Source organism: Carettochelys insculpta, chromosome 2 (genome assembly GCF_033958435.1).
Source record: "Carettochelys insculpta isolate YL-2023 chromosome 2, ASM3395843v1, whole genome shotgun sequence".
NCBI classification, from domain to species: domain Eukaryota; kingdom Metazoa; phylum Chordata; order Testudines; family Carettochelyidae; genus Carettochelys; species Carettochelys insculpta.
In genome coordinates this window covers 275902711-275915442 of record NC_134138.1, presented here as the reverse complement: position 1 = coordinate 275915442, position 12732 = coordinate 275902711, and the positions used below count along the sequence as shown (strand labels likewise).

The window sequence follows — 12732 nt, the reverse complement described above, 5'->3', positions numbered from 1 at the left end:
ATAGACGTCAATCAGTTGGTTTGGAAGTTGAAATAAAGTGTGTCTGAATTCCTGTTAGCATGCTATCCGCCCTCAGGCCATTAGAGAGTGAGTTCATAGAATACTAGGACTGGAAGGGACCTCGAGAGGCCATTGAGTCCAGCCCCCTGCCCCAATGGCAGGACCAAGTACTGTCTAAACCATCCCTGATAGACATCTATCTAACCTGTTCTTAAATATCTCCAGAGATGGAGATTCCACAACCTCCCTTAGCAATTTATTCCACTGTTTGACCACCCCAACAGTTAGGAACGTCTTCCTAAATGTCCAACCTAAACTTCCCTTGCTGCAGTTTAAGCCCATTGCCTCTTGTTCTATCCTCAGAGGCCAAGAACAAGTTTCCTCCCTTCTTCTTATGACACCCTTTTAGATACCTGGAACATGCTGTTATGTTGCTCCTCAATCTTCTCTTTTTCCACACTAAACAAGCCCAATTCTTTCAGCCTTTCTTCATAGGTCACATTTAATCATGACCTTTAATCATTCTTGTTGCTCTTTTCTGCACCCTCTCTAATTTCTCCACATTGTTCTTGAACTGCGGTGCCCAGAACTGGATGCAATACTCCAGCTGAGGCCTAACCAGCGCAGAGTAGAGCGGGAAAATGACTTCTCGTGTCTTGTTCACAACACACCTGTTAATGCAGCCCAGAATCATGTTTGCTCTTTTTGCAACAGCATCACACTGTTGACTCATATTTAGCTTGTGGTCCACTATAACCCCTACATCCCTTTCTGCTGTACTCATTCCTCGACAGTCTCTCCCTATTCTGTGTGTGTGAAACTGATTGTTCCCTCCCAAGTGGAGCACTTTGCGTTTGTCCTTATTAAACTTCATCTTGTTTACCTCAGACCATTTCTCCAATTTATCCAGATCATTTTGAATTATGCCCCTACCTTCCAAAGCAGTTGCAACCCCTCCCAGCTTGGTATCATCTGCAAACGTAATAAGCGTACTTTCTAGTTCAAGTACTGTGCATGGCAGGGGTCAGTGCTTGAGGCAAGGTGGCTGAGTGGGTAGGGAATTGAATGGGGAGTCGGGAGAGTTGGGTTCTAGTCCCCCAAGTGCACAAAAACTGGCTGGTGAGGTCACTTCCCCTTCGTGTGCCTCCTGTGTGCTCAGCCTGCCCTGTGAGGGTACCGCCCTCGGGGCTCTGACCCAGGTTTCTATACGCGAGTTAGTCTGCTCTGGTCAGGTTGGGGTCCTAACGCTGTCATAGAGCCAGAGCCTTGCTGTCCCGCAGGTCTGAGCCCTGTCCCTTTGTGGGGTGGATGCAGCTCAAGCTATAGGTCTGTGCCAGAAGGCCTGACTAGTGCGGTCCAGATGCATGGGAGTGGCTGAGCAACCTGAATCCAGCCACGGGGAACCTAGGGTAACAGTGCTGCTGACAGCCACCAGGGGCTCGGGGGCAGGATGTGGGGCGGGGCTGGCTCTGTGACCCAGAAGGGACAGGCACAAGGGCCCTAACTGTGCCGCTGGGCCCCAGCGCCCCCCCGCCGCCCATCAGCCGCATGGAGCGGCACTGGTGTGGCAGTTCAGAGGCCCAGAGCTCAGGCCACCGCCCCCATCAGTGGTCCTGGAAGCCCCCATCAGTAGTCTGGAAGCCCCCAGCGCAGGCGTAGTGTGTAGCGTAGCTGTACTCTGGATGGCAGTGGCTGTACGTGTCCCAGCTGAGCCAGGGGCTCTGCTGCGCCTGCAGGCCCTCGTGCAATATGAATACCCCAGGGCAGCTCGTCTGACAAGTGCCAAGCCCTGGGCTTTGCAGACGGGAACTTGCCCAGGGCTTGGGCTGAGCATGGGGTGTCCATGCAGGAGCATTATCTGAGGCGTGCAGAGGCTTGGAGTGAGGGGTCGAGGTCCAGCCTCCCTCTCCGGTTGCCCCACGTCCTGCGTGGGGTCGCGACTCATCTGGTTTTCACCCAAGCAGGCTGGGTGCCATCTGAAAAGCCGCAGTGCCCCATTTTTGGGGGGGGTGGTAGGGAGAAGGGAAGCGAAGGAGCAGGGGGTGGGGCCTCTAAAGACGAGATGGAACGAGGGCGGGGCCTTGGGAAAGGGGCGGGGCTGCTGGGATCTAGCTCCTAGCCATTCCAAAGGTGGTGACCCCGATGAGAGAGGAGAGCAGAAAAGTCTGCGGTGGGTTTTGTGGCGTGCCGGAGCAGCGGCAGACAAATGGCCGCGGCTCGGCAATCTGTGCCGTAACCGCTATTGGCTACGGAAGGAAAGGGCCTCAGCGGCTGCAGCGTGTGGCACCCTTTGGCCAGCAGTGGCTAGCTCTTCTCCAGGCCCTGCTCAGCTCGGGCGTGCACTCCTTTTCCAGCAGGGTGCATCCTCAGAACGCACTCGACTGATCTGTCACGCCTGGGAGCGGTGGAACAGGCTCTGCCGGGTGCGAGCCAGGGCTGGTCCCAGCTGTGCAAGGTTTGCTGTCCGGACGTGTGTTTTCAGGGTGTTGCACGCTTTGCTGGCTTGCTGTGGCGCACGCCCCAACCTCTCCAAGGAGGAGCCTCGGTGGGTCAGGACTGCAGAGCACAGAGCAGGGCGTCAGCGTCACAATGGTATCGCAGTGCCTCGTCGGGGAGCGGCCGGTAAGACCCCATCTAGCTTCGCTTCAGCCCTGGGAGCGCCTCTGGGAAGCAAACACAGGAACCTCCAAGGCCTGGGGTCCACCCCTTGCAGAACAGGTCCCCGTGTATGCTGGCTTGAGGGCTGCCTCCCCTTGTCCCAGCTGGCCTGGGCAGGCACAGGCAGTGTTGCAATGCGGAGGGAAGCCAGAGAGGGTCCTATTTCTAGCTAGACCCTGCCTTAAAATTGGGCCCCCACAGGGGAGATTTAAAATCCAGTGCAAGGCAGTGTAACTGAGTGACTAAAGTGCTGAGCTGCTGGGTGACCTGCGTCTTGAGCCGCTTCGTGCCTCAGTTTCCCCATCTGTAAAATGGGTAGGACCAACAGACCTGTGAGATCTCATGAGCACTGCCTGAAAGACGATTGATGGAAGAAAATCTGAGTTTTGCCAGCAGGCAGGATACCTAGAGAAGAGACCTCCCCTCCTTCTTCCCAGCCCCAGCATAAAAGTCTCAGAGGAGGCTGTCCTCACCTTCCTCTTGGCCTGAAGGCTTTCAGCTAGACATTGGGGTCATGCTCAAATAACAATGCTTGGCATTTGGATAGCATCTCCCAGCGGCTTTCTTCAGCGCATGTGTCGACTGTAGCTCTTTAAACCTCCCAGCGCACCTGGTAGGCAAATAAGTGATGGCGGCGTTCCTTTGAGGAACAGGAAACTGAGGCACAGAAAGGTGATACGACTTGCTCAGGGTCAGTGGCGGAAGCAGGAGTAGAATTCAGGGCCTCCTGACTGCAGCCCTGGGCTGGTTCTGTCCATGGGGCTTTGTGCAGTAGCCGCCCCTTTTTTCCCCACTGTGCCGTGGCTTGGGTGAGACCGGGTTTGGGGGCTCGGTTATGAATCTGGAGAGAGGGAGGTGGCTGGAGTTGAACCAGGCTCTTGGCTGTGTGCCAGGGCAGCGCTGACTTGACCCCGGAGCCCTGCCCCTCCCTGAGAAATGAGGCCCATAAGGCCCGACTGAGCGACTGTCCTTGGGGTGGCCCCTTGGGAATCCCAGCTGTTTTGCGTTTCCAGGAGCCGCCTCGCACGGGAGGTCACATCCCACAGAGCCTGCCGCTGCACTCCCGCGGGCATGCCCCCGACTGCGCTGGGCGTGCGAGGTCCCGCTGGAGCAGTGCGCCCACAAAACGGCGTCCCCTGGTTTTGTCTCAGTGCCCGTCGGGGAGCAAAGGGTCTAAAACCAGACCTGTCCTGCGTAATGCCCCATGAACGGCCTGCCTGGTGTCTGTCCGTCTGTCCTCCCGCACCCTGCTCTGCCAGCAGCTGTCACTCCAGAAGCCACGGTTAGGCTGTGCTCATTGACCTTATGGCCGAAGGGGCTGCCTGGTCTACTCTGGGAAGGCCAGGCAGGGCTGCCGCGGGGCTCATTCACCTGTTTTTTTGCCTAGTTGTGACAAAACTCAGCTGTGCAGTGTTGCTGGAGACCCTCTGCACTCAATGTTATAGACTGGCAGGGTCCCCTGTGCTAGCATTGTGTCAGGGAGCTGGGCAGTTGTGGGAACATAAGCCCTTGGGCAGAGGTCTGCAACCTGCGGCTCCGGAGCCACATGTGGCTGTTTAAGGACTTTTGTGGCTCCTGATGCTACAATTACAAAAATAAAAAAAAAAAAAAAAAGGCAAAAAAACCCTGCAGGTTATTTTTGATAAACGGTGAACGTCCAAAAGCCCAGTAGTGAACAACTCATATCTCAGTAGCAAACAAGATGTGATCTTGAAACATTGGATAACTCCCCCTCTAATACAGGCTGTGCGTCATGGGATCTGATCCCGTATCTGTGTTTTGATCATGTCGCTAATAAAGTCTTGATTTTGAAAAGGAAAAGGAAGCTCGGGGCATTCCTGCTGTGGAGAGCAACACTCATTTTAAGAAAGGAAATTGAAATGAAACGATAATTAAAGTGGGTTTGGAAGTGCAAGTCAGGAAGACAGTGGTACAAACACACGTGTAAAGTGTGAGGAAATAGAATATGTGAAATGTTTGTGAACCTCCTGCAGTAAACATGTATCACATTGCAAATCATTGTGTGTGCGCTGCCCTTAAATTGGGGGTTACAAAGAGTACGGTTTGACCTTATTTATTAAGAACTGTCTCATGTTCACAAGCCTTGCAGGTCTCGTATGACTGAGTTTTTACCAACTTCAGAAACGTCTCCCCTTGCTCTTTTGGTTGCCGACTCCTGCCCTTGGGTTTGATACGCCTTCAGGATCTGATTGTATTGAGAATGTGGGTGGTCATGACTCTGTCGTCTTGGGTTGCAAGGGGAGAAGGGGCTGGCTTCATCTCAAGAGGATAACCTGCTGGATAACACAGGCCAGAGACTCTCACCAGGGATTCCTGCCTGGAGGCCAGTTGTTGGCTGGAGGCCCTGAGCTGTGCCCGGCTGCTGAGTGTGTTCAGAGGAGATGACCGGTTTTGGAAGATTGTGGCGGGAGAGGGTGCCTAGGTAAAGGGGGATCTTTCTTGAAAGGCAGCACAAAGCAACTATAGGTACTGTTGAACACTGTGACCGTGACACTAGAAGAGCAAGAAGCGGGTGCTTAGAATAAGCGCCCAGGTGGTCAGCAGCACCCCTCATTTATCTTGCAGAAGAAAAGAACCCTGAATAAATGCGGCTGTGGTGTAGAACTTGCAGCATGTGCCAGCTCTTCTGCCTGACCTGGAGGCTTTGTCAAAAGACCAAAGGTCTTCAGCTGATGTCCATTTCCATTGCTCCATCACCTGCTTTGAACTTCTGGAGCCCCCGAGGCCAACCAAATGGGCTAGTATCAGTTCGGAGCAATACAGCGTCCATCGGCCACCAGTGCCGCTAACCATGCTGGTTCCTCTTGGGACCCACGACGGCACTTGACCCTGGCGCTCCCCAGGTAGCATCGTGCTGCCCTTCTCCTGAGGTTTGTCTGGACTAGAGTGGTCCTGTCCTCACCCCATCTGAGTGCCAACGATGGCATGAGGGTAAAAGCACAGATGTTTGTGTAGCGTCCAGACTGGTAGTTTGCTCAAGGGCCACCAACTCGAGACAGACCCATTGTACTGCCGCCTGACTTGTGTGATCCCCACTCCCCAATGGTATAGTAATAAATATCTTGCTCTTGCCTGTCGCTTTTTACGCGGAGACCTCCAAGCACTTCGCAAGGGCTGGTATCTTCATCTCGATCTGACAGATAGGGAAACTGAGGCGCAGGGCAAGGAAGTGACTTGCCCAAGATGACCTAAGAGGGAGAGGTCGAACCACAATAGATTTCAAGTATCTTGTGCCCCAGTGCTCTGTGCACTAGGCTGTGCTGACCCCCATGGACTATCTGGCTTGTTTGGCCTCTAAATCAGACTGACATGTTAAAAACTCTCCCTGGCCGTGGACAGAGCTCTCAGGCAGTTGATTGCTCCGTGCTTCCCTCACCCCTGTCTGGCTCTGCCGAGAATCGCAGCTGCCTTGTGGAATGAATGAGCAGGCTCAGCTGGGTTAAGCACCTGCGTCCAAACCAACTCTGTCAAAACTCCAGGGCCTGAGCCAAGCAGCGAAAGGCTCGTCTGACCAGACGCTGAGAGCTGAGGATCTGGGACCTGCCACCGCGGAGGCCTTGTCTCCGATGACTGGGCTTGTTACATCCTGCCTTATCCACCTGTATTCAAATCTTGTGACATCTTCTTGCACTGCGGCTTCCCTTCCCAGGAAACACCCATTTGTGGCTGCGCCCATCGTCCTGTGAGTGGGACTCCCGATGGGGCGTATCAGGGAAGCTGTTGCTGCAGCTGCCTGCTGGTTGTTAGTCATGCCTTAGGAGTGAGCCTCTGACCCCTTAGGTTCAGGAACCTACCTGTGTCCTGGTACAGACAGGACAGGGGAGGTGGCTTGGAGGTTGCTCATATTTAGACCTCATTTAGCCACTTACTGTGGTGTTAGTCCCCACCGCGCCCCCCAGCCCTGATCTGAGGGGGTCTCCTCACTCCAGCAACCCCATCCCTTCTCCTCTCACACACACACACACACCCCTTCAGCCTGGCCCAGCCGAGTTGCAACCCAGGTGCCGCTTTCACATCCACTGACCAGCAGCCCTCTTCGCCGTGGGGACTCAGGGGAGCTCTGAGATGTGGGGGAATGAAAGTCCTCTGATGCCTTCTGCCAGTGGTGCCCAGAAGGATAAGTGACTCCTAGGGCTGGAAGGGACCTCAGGAGGTTATCGAGTGCAGCCCCCTGCTTCAACCAGGATCAACCCCCACTAAATCATCCCAGCCAGGACTATGTCAAGCCGGGACTCAAAACCTCTAGGGACGGAGATTCCACCACCTCTTTCAGTAACGCATTCCAGTGCTTCACGGCCCTCCTGAGGAAACCTTTTTTCCTAATATCCAACCTAGACCTCTCCCACTGTCACTTGAGCCTACTGCTCCTTGTTCTGTCATCTGCCACCACTGAGGGCAGCCTCTCTCCATCCTCTTTGTAATCCCCCCTTCAGGGAGTTGAAGGCTGCTATAAAATCGCCCCCCACTTCTCTTCTATAGACTGACTAATCCTAATCCTTCATCCTCTCCGAATAAATCATGTGCTCCAGCCTCCTAATCATTTTGGTTGCCCTCCACCAGACTCTCTCCAACATCTCCACATCCCTTTTTGTAAGGGGGGAGGTTCCACAAATCGATGGAGCAAGCGGCCCAGCTTAATGCAATCTGAAGTCATGGGATGTGCCCCTAGAAATCCCAGCAAGACACACGGAGGCTGCAGAACCTGTGAGGATGTGGGAATGCCGGGGGGTGGCTTTGCAGTGGGACTGCTCATGCCTGGGTTAGAAGGGCCAGTTGCCAGTCAGCTGGGCTATCTCTGCTGTGAAGAAATCCTGAAAGAGAGAGAGACTATTCCAATTGGATCTACTTCAGCAGGAGCCTTTATTTGGCGTTCACGTTGGGGTAGCACCAACAGGCCTGCCAGGCCAGGGCCTCGTTCTGCTGGGCGCTCTACGAATGCCCCACCCCAAAGAGATTACTGCTTGAATTTCAGGAAGGGATTGCGGGCTAGTGGGTAGAGCAAGTAGGACTGGCTGTCATGTCTGATTCTACCACTTACTCGCTGCGCGATCTTCGGCCACGCTAACCTCTGCCTCAGTCTCCATCCGTCGAATGAGGGTCACTATGACATGCCTTGTGCTTACCCTAAGCAGCACCTGTTACATAGAGAAATATTGTTTTCCAAGAGTCTCCAGACATGCACTTAACCAGCTGCTTTTAGATTTGATTGCTTTGGTGAGCTTTGATATTGAACCAATGGCTCGTGGCATTTTTTGACTCCATAACAAGTGCTCTTGATTTAAAAACAGCATAGGGTTGGGGTGTTTGAGTTGCAGACTTGGCCTGGGATCAGAGAGTCAAGCTGGGCTCCTTCTGGCAAGCAGAACACCCAGCAAGGAGGAATCCGTGACGGAAACTTAATTTCAACAGGAATAAAAATATATTGCTATCTGAAGTTGTCAGGCACACCTGTGCTGGCCACAAAAGATCCATTTGTACCTGGTCGTAACCCTAATCCAATGAAATGTGACATCTTTAAAACTGGCTTAGCTGCTGGCTCTTCTGTATCCGTCAAATTTCATGCTTCAGGGCACAAAGCGTTTGTCCCAGGGGTCAGGTAGGCTCGGAGCTGCATTACACAGCTGGCAGGGGCAGGACCATCCTCACTTGGCCATACACAGAATACACAGTTGTATAGGGCACCTGAAAATTTAAGGCACCCTTGGGTCTTTATTTCCAACCTGTCCTGCCTCTTCCTATCTGTTTATGGCTGCTGCAGCAGACTGGTGAATCTTCGTGCAGAGAGGAGCTAATTAACTTGAAATAGCCTTCTAGCAGACCTGTTAGCAGGCCGCTGAAATCATGAAATACTCATTCACGTGGTCATGAAGCCAATTAACGGGTATATACTGTCAGTTTTCTGAACGTGTTGCGTTGTAAGCAGGATCTTAGTTTAAAATTTGCTTTAAAATATTTCATTTGTGTGTTCCTGAAAATTGTGAAATCACAGCTGTAAAAAGTCGTCATTGCCTGACTGCAGGCCGGGGAACAGAGGGGCACCTGTCTACTAGTACTGTATAGGGCCCCATAAATTCTAAGGACAGCCTTGGCCGGGGCATTCTGGGATTTATTCACATCATGTATTGGCTGCTGCAGAACAGTGCTTGACTGATCCAAATAAGAATAACCAGACTGGGTCAGACCACAGGTCCATCTAGCCCAGTATCCTGTCTTCCAACAGTGGCCAATGCCAGGTGGCCCAAAGGGAATGGGGGAAAAAAAAAAAAACGAGGCAATCAAGTCATCCATCCATCCCCAGTTGTCCATGTCCAGCTTTTGACAGAGGCAAGGGACACCATTCCTACCCATCCTGGCTGATAGCCATTGATGGACTTAACCTCCATAAATTTATCTAGCTCTCTTTGAATGCTGTTATAAGTCTTTGGGCTTCACAACGTCCTCCAGCAAGGAGTTCCACAGGTTGACTGTGCATTGTATGTAGAAGTACTTCCCTTTGTTTTCAACCTGCTGCCTGTTAATTTCATTTGGTGACCTCCTACTTTTTGCACTATGGGAAGGCGTAACTAACTCCTCCTTCACTTGCTTTTTCCACACCAGTCATGGCTTCACAGGCCTCTCTCATACCCCTCCCTTAGTCTCCTCTTTTCTCAGATGAAGAATCCCCGTTTTAGTAACCTCTCCTCATACGGCAGCCATTCCCCAACCCTCATCGGTTTTCTTGCCCTTTACTGAATTCTTTCCAATGCGAAGATGTCTTTGAGATGAGGCAGGCACATCTGCACACGTCATTCCAGATGTGGGCGTAGCATGGGTTTATACTGAGGAAATGAGTGTTCTCGGTCCCTTCTTAGATGATTCCGAACACTGTTTACTTTCTTGACTGCTGCTGCACGTTGAGCGGGCGTTTGCAGCGGGACGAGAACTCTGAGATCTGAGCACTAACATCTGATCAGTGCAGCCAAGGAGGGGGAGTCGGAGGGAAGGTAGAATACCTTCGAGCCGGCTCCCCGTCTGCTTCCGGGGTGATAGCTACCGGGCAGCAGAAAAAACCATGATGAGAGGTGGGATCCAAGACGGGGAGGTGGCTCCCAGAACTCTGACGCTAACATCATTTCCATTCGGTGGGATTATGTTTTCCAATGTGCATTACTTTGCATTTATGAGCATCAGAATTCTAGTGTGGTGAATCCTGCATGGAAAAGAAGTGCCTTGCAAATTCCTCACCACCATCACCCAGCGAGGCTTTCATTACTGATCACCCGCTCTTCCCACTGACTTGAACCCTGTATCCTATTACCTGGTAACAGCAAGGTGCATGCTACGTAAGCCCAGCTCTGTTGTTCTAAGGTCCAAGTCGGTGTTCTAAGAGGCCCCCCCCCCATCTTGCATTCTACTTCTCGTCTTTGGCTTTTTCTGCAGCTGTCACGCCAGGAGCAGGCTGGGAGCTGGTCCGAAGGTATTCTGCCCTCCAGCATCCCCTTCATTGCAAGATGTGAGCCATGGTAACTTGGGACCTGGACAGGCGCAGTCAGGGCAGGTTGGTTTAACCACCTCTTCTTGCCCAATATCCTGAGCAGAGAGGAGATTGCAAAACCCTTCCTTGCCGCAGAGTGGGACGCTTCCAGGGGCCTCTGCACCTCCTTCCTCCTGTTGCTGGCGGGGCCGGGGGGAGCTGGTGGTTTGTCATTCATTTCCTTTCTACCTGCCAGCTGGCGATTAAGTGGTGTTCTGGCCTGGCTGGAGAGGTGTAGGGCTGGCGCAGCAGCTGGGCTGGCTTAGAACCCTCCCCTGGCTGAGAAGGGCCTGAGTTCTGAGCTATCCTACAAGCCGGACTTTGGCGGTGGTTGACAACGGGTTGCGCCCGTGTCTAGTGGTAAGGGCAAAGCACACCCCTGTGATCCCCTGACCGCCTGCCTAGCACCGGCCATAGGATGAATTAATTCCTGCGCAAACTGGAGCGGAGCGTGCACAACATCAGCCGGTCTCGCCATAAAATGCGCCAGAGCTGGAGGGTCCACCGCAACCCTCTGTCAGCGGCTCCCATTTAATGCAGGCAGGCGCCATGTCTCTGCAGTGCCCCAGTTCTGAGCTCCGGGACTGGCCAGATCGTCTCCTCCTGGAAGAGGGGGAGTCAGCATCTCCAGAAGCCAATCCAGTGCAAATGGAGGGTGGAAAGGGGCGGGCGGGTAGGCAGCAGAAGGCCTGGGACAAATCAGTCCCCCTTAATCGGGGTGCTCCCAGGCTCTGCGGTCCCTCCATGGGATCTGCGCTCCACTCCTCCGGCGCTGGGCAAAGCAGGAAGTGGCACACGGTGAACTCTTCGGCCTCAGCCTCGGCCCTTACCGTGCTCCCCGGCGCCTGAGCCGTGCTGGCAGGAGTTCCTTCGGCCTCCAGTTCTGGGGCCGAGTTTTATAGCAGGGTGGCCAACCCGCGGCTCTTGGAGCAGTGAAGCGTGGCTCCTGCTTGGGACCACGCACCAGCAGGGCTCCCTGCGGCTCTGTGCACACGCCCTGCCACAGGGCTTGGAGGGAGAAGCACGTGGCAGCGATGGCTGCGGCCTTGGGGAGTGGCCAGCATTAGGTTTGAGCCTAGGGGTGCGGGGAGGTGGCGGCATTAGGAGTGCCTGGCTCTGGGGGAGGGGAGGGGCGGAGCAGAGGGGCTTGGGGTTCCTGGCTCTGGGGGAGGGGAGGGGTGGGGTGGAGCAGGGGATGCCTGGCTCTGGGGGAGGGGGGTGGCATTGAGCCTTATATTGTGTATGTATTTTTCTATATCTACGTACAGTGCTTTTTTTGGTTAAAGAGCAGAGCCAGTACTCACCCGGCACCCCCACCCCTCACCCCACTGGGCTTCCTGTGGCTGGGGCTGCTGGCAGGGCTCCAGCCCCCAGTCGACTTCCAGCAACGGGGCTGGCAGCGTCCCCCAGCCAAGGATCCGGTGACTGGGGCTGCTGAGGTGCCGGTGCTCAGGGCTGACGCAGGAAAAGCACTCTCTCTGTAGCTGGAGGTATAGATCTTTAGGTAGATTGGAAAAAAAATAGATCTATAAGATGCGGCTCTTTGCCATCTATCTATCCACAGCTGTTTGGGCTCTTAATCTCTAAGCGGTTGGCCACCCTTGATTTATAGAGTGAGAAGCAAGTGGCATATGGCTCTATTTACAGGAGTCCGGAGGATTGGTGTATCAGACTGGGGGAAGATAGAAAAGCCCTACGGAAAACAAGGGCCTGCTGTCGAATTGGGTTGGGAATTCTCCCCCGGTGCGTTGAAAGCCTATTGCACGGCTCTAACTTGTAGAAAAGTCTATCGTTCCGTAAGCTTTCGATGTAAATCGGATGAGGTTCAACACGGACAAGTGCGAAGGCCTGCAAATAGGGCAGAAGAATCCCAAGCTTTGTTACAGGCTAGAGGCCGACTGGCTAAGCAGCAGCGCAACAGAAAAGCACCTGGGGGTTACAGTGGGTGAGAGGCTGGATATGAGTCAGCAGTGTGCCATGGTAGCCAAGAAAGCTAATGGCATATTGGGGGGGGCGTGAGGAGGAGCATTTCCAGAAGATCTAGAGAAGCTGTTGTTCCCTTTCACTTGGCACTGGTGAAGCCACCTCTGGAGTATGCATTGGAAAGGGTCCAGCGGAGGGTAATCAAAATGATGAGGGGGCTGGAGCACATGTCCTATGAGGGGAGGATGTGGGATTTTGACTTGTTTAGTTTGCAGAAGAGAAGGGTGAGGGGCGATTTGATAGCAGCCTTCAACTCCCTGAAGGGGGTTCTAAATAGGATGCAGAGAGGCTGTTCTCAGTAGTGACGGATGGCAGAACAAGGCGCAATGGTCTCAGGTTACCATCAGGGAGATCTAGGCTGGATATTAGGAAAATTTCTTTCCCCAGGAGGGTGGTGAAGCACTGGAATGCGTTGCTTAGGTGGGTGGTGGAATCTCCATCCCTAGAGGCTTTCAAGTCCCAGCTTGACAAAGCCCTGGCTGGGACGATCTAGTTGGGGTTGATCCTGCTTTAGGCAGGGGGCTGGAGTAGGTGACCTCCTGAGGTCCCTTCCAGCC

The 12732-nt window shown here is 53.7% G+C and overlaps 1 protein-coding gene across 3 annotated transcripts in view; it reads left to right on the top strand.

The window, feature by feature from the left end:
- NBEAL2 (neurobeachin like 2) overlaps positions 1-12732 on the top strand; it is a 197528-nt gene that overhangs the window by 49183 nt on the left and 135613 nt on the right. The window contains exon 1 of one of the 3 annotated variants that reach the window (XM_074985259.1): positions 10192-10216. The exons of the other annotated variants lie outside the window; for them this stretch is intronic. The gene's annotated coding sequence lies outside the window, so the exon portion shown is untranslated. Of the gene's footprint in view, positions 1-10191; positions 10217-12732 lie in introns of those variants that run through there. 3 annotated transcript variants of the gene reach the window in all.